At 43.0% G+C, this 9061-nt stretch overlaps 1 pseudogene; it reads left to right on the forward strand.

The window, feature by feature from the left end:
* The first annotated feature begins 231 nt into the window (after window positions 1-231).
* On the forward strand, window positions 232-1494 carry LOC143934916 (Ig-like V-type domain-containing protein FAM187A pseudogene; annotated as a pseudogene).
* The last annotated feature ends 7567 nt before the right edge of the window (window positions 1495-9061 follow it).

A 9061-nucleotide genomic window follows, 5' to 3' on the forward strand; every position in this document is an offset into this window, starting at 1 on the left:
GTAGCAATTTCCATCCAGTAATATTGTCAGACCAAACTAATTCATCTGCTAGAGCAGTTTACAGGGTTGTATTTTTCCTCTGTTTTCCATTGCAATGCCTGGGTGAGGTTTCCATGGCAACCACAGAACTCTATGACATCATAATAACGGCTCCAGCTGTGGATATAAACCGCCTGCAGCCTCACTGCTCCTTTCAGAAGACACTGACCTCAGTACAGTGCAGACCGTTAGATGCATTCTAATATGGAATTCACAAAGCTTATTAGTATTTTGCTGTTTTTCATCTGTTGGCATATCACAACAGTGAATGCTTATGTTCTTGCAGAAAAGGAACCAACAAATGAAAAGCTTTTATGCCCGTCTATTCCGATTTATGAAAGTGTGGCTTATGCCACCGATATGACCATAGAACTGCCCTGTAAGTGCAGACCAGACACAAAGACACGTGTTTACTGGTTCTATAAAAAATCAGTGAACAGTGTAACAACTAAGATGCTGACATCAGATGGAGCACAGAAGTCTCTTCATGTGGAGTCGAAGATCGTCATCAAAGTGTACAACATCATCATACACAAGGCTCGTGTAAAAGACTCAGGAATTTACATATGTGGAAACGGCGATGGTGCGTTCTTCTGGGGGTACGACATTGATGTGCAGGATACCTCAAATGCTTATGTGGCATTTCAGGAGCACTACCAAGACCCACAGCCAGACCTCCAAACGGAGCACCTGACAGCCTTCACCGCTTTCTGGAACTGGGAAAAGTGTGACCGCTGTGATGTCCCCGGGGAACAAAGAAAGCTAGGCTTTTGCTATGTCAGTAGTGCCCATCTTGAACCAAGGCACATGCTCTTAGAGAACAGCGTTGTTCCCTGCGGCTCGCATGGGATTCCCGACAACCTGCGAAAGGAAATTTCCGATCGAAGACCAGAAATATTCATCAGGAGTTGTCGGACCCCCTGCCACACAAGGGTTCCAGGGTTAAAGGGTACCGCCCAATACTGGCTACACAAAGTAGGCAAGCTTAAGAATTATATCCCATTCCTCTCCAAGGCTCCGACTGAGAAACATACACACACCGTGGGGAGCAGTCTTACTCTTGCCTGCCCAGGTGCCAAACCAGGAGATGCTGTTGCCTGGGATAAAAACGACAAACAATTCTACAAATCAGACTATCTGATTGGCCAAAAGCAGGCGTCACGTATCTTTATAGATCACGGCAATCATCTGAACTTCCGCTACGTCCGGTACAGCGACCAAGCAACATATTACTGTTGGCTGCAAGGGAAGCTTAAAGCTGGCATCAAGCTAACCCTTTCAATGGACCCAACAGAAAAGCGAAAATTCAAAGATTCTGACTCCATCCGCGCAGTGAAAATTATTGGTGTCAGTTTTGCCATTTTTTTCCTTATTTTTGTGATAGTCCATTGCATAAAATGCAGTGCCTATAATTGTAAGTATTCGCCATCACCATGCATAGCAGACATGGTCTAAGGAGTCATTTACGGGTCACTACAAGTCATTGGTCTGGTCACACACTATTTAACTATATGGAAGTTAAGTAATAAGATATATAGAGAGGAGAGGGAGGGGGCGAGAGAGAGGAGGGGAGAGAGAGAGGCGGGGGAGAGAGATTGGGGAGAGAGAGAAGAGGAGAGAGAAAAGAGAAAGGGGGAAGAGAGAGAGGTGGGGAGAGAGAAGCGGGGAGAGAGAGAGAGAGAGAGAGGTGACGAGAGAGGGGGAGAGAGAGGGGTGGGGGGGGGAGAGAAGAGAGGGGGAAGAGAGAGAGACGGAGAGAGAGAAAGGGGGGGGAGAGAGACAGGGCCAATCACAGGTACAGACAGGGCCAATAACAGCCTATCTGTACTATGTGATTAGCTCTGGCCAATCATAGCTAATCACAACAAAACAAACTGAATGAGAGACAGAGGGGGAGAGAGAGAGAGGTGGGGGGGGGGAGAGTGGGGGAGAGGGGGGAGGATAAGAGAAATAGCAGAGAAATATAAAAATGATGAACTAATTAAAGTGATGCAGGAGTTGTTCAATCCCATGTGAGGGAGAGAGGAAGTTGAAATATTGAAGCCAAGAGATCCAAGAGATGCAATAGTAAGGTTCCATTATTATGAAGAGAAAGCTAAAATTATGGAAAAATTATGGAAAATATCCGGAAGATAGCTGGAATCTCATATGAAGGAACTGAACTGCAAGTATTCTCAGATTTATCGGAAGAAAGCAAGACAAAGACTCTTTAAACCATTAACAGAACAAATGCTGTCATCAAATGTGCCATACCAATGGGACGGGCTGAGAGGAAAATGATGGCGAATGTGAATACCGTCCTCACTCTGGAAGGAGAAAGGGGAAAAAAAAAAGAATAGAAGAGAAAAAGAAAATGGATGGATGGATGGGTGGGTGGGTGGAGGGGGGGGGGGGGGGCTGGTGGGGTCTCTCTAACTGGAGAGCATTTTACCCTTAGAAGGTAAGACAAACGACATCAATATAGACGCCGTCAGACCCATGCACGGAACAAATATGGAATTTGGGGGGGGGGGGGGGGGGGTTTGCTTTTTTTGTTTGTTTTGTTTTTTGGGTCTGTCAGGAAATGTTCCATCCCCTGGTAATATCTGTCTTTTGGCGTGCATTACTGAGGTCAACCAGCAGGTGTCTCCTGGCAGTTTGGAACTGTCAGGAGAGCTTTTTCCTGCTGATGTTATGTCATCTTTGGGCTGCAGTACTGGCGTCCACCAGCGGATGGATCCTGGCAGTGTGGAGAAGACAGCACCTCCTACAATCAGGTGTCACTTGAGGCCAATGACAGGCCTCATCTGCCCACAGATGATCAATATCTGCCCACAGATGATATACATTGTGTGGCTCATCGCGTGCAGCTTGCTGTCTTGGGTGTTTGCAAGGAAGTGCCATACCTACACACATTCGATGATGTACTTTTAAATATTATCATGGCTCTGCCAAATGCCCACAGCAACTGAAAGAAATGGCAAAATCTTTAAGTGAGGAAATCTTGGAACTGAAAGATATACACACAGTGCGCTGGTTATGCAGTAAAGTTGATGCTTTGCGTGATTTTCGTCAAAACTGGAAAACAGTGGTGAGGCATTTTGAGCAGATATCATCTGGAGGATCCATTGATTCTGCTAAGGTTAAAGGTATCCTGAAAGACCTAAAACAGGTGAAGTTTGTGAAACTTTTGTTTTTCCTACTGGATTTTTATGGCAAGCTGAAACCATTTTCAGAGGGTCTTCAAAACAAAGAACTTATGATCTGTCGTGTAAAAACCAAACTAGAACATTCAGTTAAAATTCTCCAGGATCTTTGTAAAGGGAGAAGAAAAAACAAACTTGAATTTCTAGATAAGTTTACAGGTGATGGAACACTTTATGGGCTACAGCTGACCAACCTTGAAGCCGGTGAAAGAGAATTTCATTCTATACGCCAAACTGTATTGGATAAAGCTGAAAGATATATCATTTTGAGCCTTTCTTCAGTTTCTTCTGATATTGTGCAAACTTTTAATATATCTGACAGCCTGTCCTGGCCAGACAAAGCACACATCCTCAACTTTGGATTGACCGAGTTGCACAGAATTGCAAAGCATGTTTTGCATGAGTTTGAGGACAACGGTGACCTTTTAGAAGCCCAGTGGGCTGACATGAAACTCTCCATTCAAAATGGACTTTCTTTCAATGAGACTTTGAAAAGAATGAACCAGCAGAAAGAGAGATTCCCTACAATACCCCCCCCCCCCCCCCCCCGCTTTATTTGCCTTAATACCACACTTGCACTTAGGGAAAGCAGTTCTTTTCCTTTTATGTTTACATTGTTTTATGTTAATATTGTTAAAGTTGTTGTTGTCTATTTTTGTAACCTAATTCTGAATAAAACATTTAACAGTGTTATTTCATGAGATCATTTACAAGGGCGTGTTTAGGGGCCTGGCAGGGTAGGGTTTGGGTGGGGCAACAGGTGGCGAGTAACTCTTAAGGCCTGGCTAGTAGCTCAGGACCTGAAATTTTTAGGCCTGTCCTAGACGATCAGAGCAATAGATCGCTCGCAAAATCAGAACTGTTTGATCTATTTGAAATAAAAGGCGAAGCTCATCCTTAGGCCCCTTTCACACATGCGGACATTATGTTCTTATTTCATCCATCCGTTTGCGGATGAAATACGGACACACATGCATCCCTATGGGATAGCGGGTGTCTGCGGATGAATACCTGCAGACACCTGCTATTGTCCGCCTCCGCTATGGTCCGATTCTGCAGACGGAGGAAAATCCTATTTTTCTATCCGTCTGCAGAGCGGATCGGATGAACACAGGCAGACGGTCCGTGCTCATCCGATCCCCATAGAGGAGAGCGGAGAGTTGACAGGGCAGTCCCTGCACAGTGTGCGGAGACCGCCCTGTCTGCCGCCGGCTCAGTGGGGACAACGGAGCGATCCCCGCTGAGCGAGCGGATCATCACGGGACGGATCATTACTGATCCGTCCCGTGTGAAAGGGGCCTAACACCTTTGGTCAGGAATACGATCGTATTTCAATCAATCAGATTATACGATTAGATAATGCAGAAATGGGATCGATAATGTACAATCAAAAGTTATCATATCTTAACCATCAATCGAAATCCACATTCTTTTGTGTGACATATCGATCGAATGTGTTAACTATAAATCGATTATTCCTATTGGAAGAGATAAGTGAGGAAATCTTGAAACTGAAAGATATACACACAGTGCGCTGGTTATGCATCAAAGTTGATGCTTTGCGTGATTTTCGTCAAAACTGGAAATCAGTGGTGAGGCATTTTGAGCAGATATCATCTGGAGGATCCATTGATTCTGCTAAGGTTAAAGGTATCCTGAAAGACCTAAAACAGGTGAAGTTTGTGAAACTTTTGTTTTTCCTACTTGATTTTTATGGCAAGCTGAAACCATTGTCAGAGGGTCTTCAAAACAAAGAACTTATGATCTGTCATGTAAAAACCAAACTAGAACATTCAGTTAAAATTCTCCAGGAGCTTTGTAAAGGGAGAGGAAAAAACAAACTTGAATTTCTAGATAAGTTTACAGGTGATGGAACACTTTATGGGCTACAGCTGACCAACCTTGAAGCCGGTGAAAGAGAATTTCAGTCTATACGCCAAACTGTATTGGATAAAGCTGAAAGATATATACCGTATTTATTGGGGTATAACACGCACAGGCATATAACACGCACATTCATTTTAAGAGGGAAGTTTCAGGAAAAAAACATAAATTTTAACCACTTGCCGACCGCCGCACGCCGATGTACGTCCTATTTTTGAAGAGGGATATCTCGGTAACGGCAGCAGCTGCTGCCACAACCGAGATATCCATCTCTTCAGGCGGCGGTCGGCTGTACGATAACGGTGGTCTCCGCGGCAGATTCGGCGGCAGGAGAGGTGCCACCCCCCCTCCCACCGCCCTCCCGCACCTTCCGCCGCTTACCGGAGCCGTCGGTAGCGGCGGAGGCGATCGGGTCCTCTTCCTAGCTGGGTATGGAGACAAGTGAGGCTAAGATGGCCCCCACTCGTCTCTATACCATAGGAGGGCGGAACGTCACTTCCGCCCATACCTCTTAAAGGTATATTTTTTTTAAATGTCACATTTTCTTTTTTTTTTTTTTTCTTTTTTATTGCATTTTAGCCCAAATATGAGATCTGAAGACTTTTTGACCCCAGATCTCATATTTAAGAGGACCTGTCATGCTTTTTTCTATTACAAGGGATGTTTACATTCCTTGTAATAGGAATAAAAGTGATCCATTTTTTTTTTTTAAAACAGTGTAAAAATAAATAAAATCCATTAAAATAAATAAGAAAAAAAAATATTTTTTTTTAAAAACACCCCGTCACGACGAGCTTGCGCACAGAAGCGAGCGCATATGTGAGTAGCGCTCGCATATGAAAACGGTGGTCAAACCACACATGTGAGGTATCGCAGTGATCGGTAGAGCGAGAGCAATAATTCTAGCCCTAGATCTCCTCTGTAACGCAAAAAATGCAACCTGTAGAATTTTTTAAGTGTCGCTTATGGAGATTTTTGAGGCTAAAAGTTTGAAGCCATTCCACGAGCGGGCGCAATTTTGAAGCGTGACATGTTGGGTATCAATTTACTCGGCGTACCATTATCTTTCACAATATAAAAAACAATTGGGCTAATTTTACTGTTGTCTTATTTTTTTATTCAAAAAAGTGAATTTTTTCCAAAAAAAGTGCGCTTGTAAGACCGCTGCGCAAATACGGTGTGAAAAAAAGTATTTCAATGACGGCCATTTTATTCTCTAGGGTGTTAGAATAAAACAATATAAAATGTTTGGGGGTTCTAAGTAATTTTCTAGCAAAAAAAACTGTTTTAAACATGTAAACACCAAGTCTGAAAAAGAGGCCTGGTCCTTAAGTGGTTAAATAAGGAACTTTGAAGCAAAATAAGGGTCAGTGCCCATCTGCAACCTCACAAGTGCCATCAATACAGCCTCATTAGTCCACATTAATGCAGCAGCCTCACCATTGCCATCAATGCAGCAGCCTCACCATTGCCATCAGTGCAGACTGATCGATGCCCATCTGCAGCCTAGAGAGGACAATGGGGGGGGGGGGGGTCAGGACGAGCGCTGACAGATTACATACAGTGAGGATCTCCTATGATAGACAGAACAGTGGTCCAATGGTGGCCCAGAAGACAGGACTTCCTATTACGGAGGCCGCCAAGTAAACAGGAGATTCTCACTGTATGTAATCTGACGGCGCTTGTCCCGCCGCCCTCCCTGTCCCCTCCAAGGCAGCTAAAATTGAAGTATTGGCGTATAACACGCACACGCTATTTGCACCCAATTTTCATGGTGAAGTGTGAGTGTTATACGCCAATAAATACAGTAAATAAGGGTTTGGGGATTGTCCTCTGCATAGACTCTGTCACTTTGCCCTGCATGGACAAGGTGACAGTGTCTCTTTAGGCCGCATGCCCACGGACGTTTTTACAGCCGCTTTTAGGAGCATTTTTCACAGCTTAAAAACACCTCTCCGTTTTAGCCTATGGCCTCATACCCACCAAGGCGTTTAGGAGCTGTAAGTGGCATAGGCATTTTTAAGCTCCAAAAAAAACCCAGGACCGGTGCGTTCTGAGGCTTTAGCACTATAGCTGAAAAAAACGGCAGGCGCCAGTATACACAGTGGTAAGCCTCGTCCAGCATTTCACTGTCTCTATATAAATCAGTGGTTCCTTTTAGGAGCCCATTGATTTCAATAGAGGTCGAACCAGAAGTCAGATCAAGATGATGAGACTTGTGTGCTGAGAATCTTAAAGGGGAACCCTGTCAAAATTTTGCATGAAGTCCCCCCCCCCCCCCAGGATCCATACCAGACCCTTAATCAAGCACGCAGCCCGGCAGGTCTGGAAAGGGAGGGGACCATACCATACTCCTGAACCATACCATACCAGCCCACATGCCCTCAACATGGGGGGGGTTGGTGCTTTGGGGCAGGGGGGTCGTCGGTACTAGCTTTACAGCTAATTTTTAAAACTCCCATGGGCATGAGGCCTTAAAGTAGATTCTACACCAGGCCTTGAGCTGCCATGATAAGCATCAAACGAATGATATAATACAGAAACCAGGCAAATATATGACATGATTTTCCTAGTGAGAGCTACTTTAGAATATATACATTGGATAACTCATGGTACCATTTTCAGTAAACATGGTCACCCATCTAAGTGTCGTGAGAACCCAGTGGCAGTCATGTTGTAGGAGGGGGAGTGTTGAGGGATGACTGTACATGGACTTCAAAAGCTTGTTTTTCTTTATGTGACATAATTTCTGTCACCACAAATTTGAGTTCTCTTCATCAGCAGTTTATTAAATACGTCTACACAAAAGTTAGATAAGATTTCAGGGAAAAACCATGTTGCGACACATCTAATATTACAGTGTTCATATACAGTGCCTTGAAAAAGTATTCATACCCCTTGAAATTTTCCAAATTTTGTCATGTGACAACCAAAAAACGTAAATGTTTTTTATTGGGATTTTATGTGATAGACCAACACAAAGTGGCACATAATTGTGAAGTGGACGGAAAATGATAAATGTTTTTCAACATTTTTTACAAATAAATATCTGAAAAGTGTGGCGTGCATTTGTATTCAGTCCCCTTTACTCTGATACCCCTAACTAAAATCTAGTGGAAACAATTGACTTAAGAAGTCATCTAATTAGTAAATAGCCCACCTGTATTTAATTTAATCTCAGTATAAATACAGCTGTTCTGTGATGCCCTCAGAGGTGTGTTAGAGAGCCTTAGTGAACAAGCAGCATCATGAAGGCCAAGGAACACACCAGACAGGTCAGGGATAAAGTTGTGGAGAAGTTAGGGTTAGCGGGTTTAGGTTATAAAAAACGGCAAAGGTAGTGATGCACAGTACTATGACAGGAAGTTTAGCCTAGAGGCTAATAAGCTCTATGGGCACTAAAAATATTAGGTAATATATATACTATCGCATAAGGTGAAAATATATGTGTAAAACAATATGCGTGTTTTATGAGGGGATAATGAGGGACCCTCACCACTATAATGTTATAGCATCCAGGATAAAAATCAAATGTAGATACAAACATACGAAAAGAAAACAATCGCAATATTTAAAACTAGTGATTCCCAATGCGATTTGTTGTAGCTGACAAAATCGCATAAAGTGCCAGTGCCAAAGGATAACAAATAAATCCGTGCAAATATCCTCTACACCATAAAATAATTAAAACAATATAAATAAAGCAGTGAACAACTTGATAATTCAATTGTGCAGAGAGTGACAGAAAGTAAAAATCCAAATAAAACACATAAAAGTGTTGGTGCTGAACAATATAAAGCTTATGCACAATACCTAGAATTTATGCAAAAATATCAAAGTAAAAAATATAAAAAAATGAAAAATACATATGTCGGAAAATGTCCGTTACACTTGTGCAACAACCAGTGGCGATTATATCAAGGAATCGCATAAAGTGCTAGTGTCTAAATACA

This window comes from Lithobates pipiens, unplaced genomic scaffold, assembly GCF_037356315.1.
Source record: "Lithobates pipiens isolate NorthernLeopardFrog02 unplaced genomic scaffold, aLitPip1_a1.2 Scaffold_28, whole genome shotgun sequence".
NCBI lineage: Eukaryota > Metazoa > Chordata > Amphibia > Anura > Ranidae > Lithobates > Lithobates pipiens.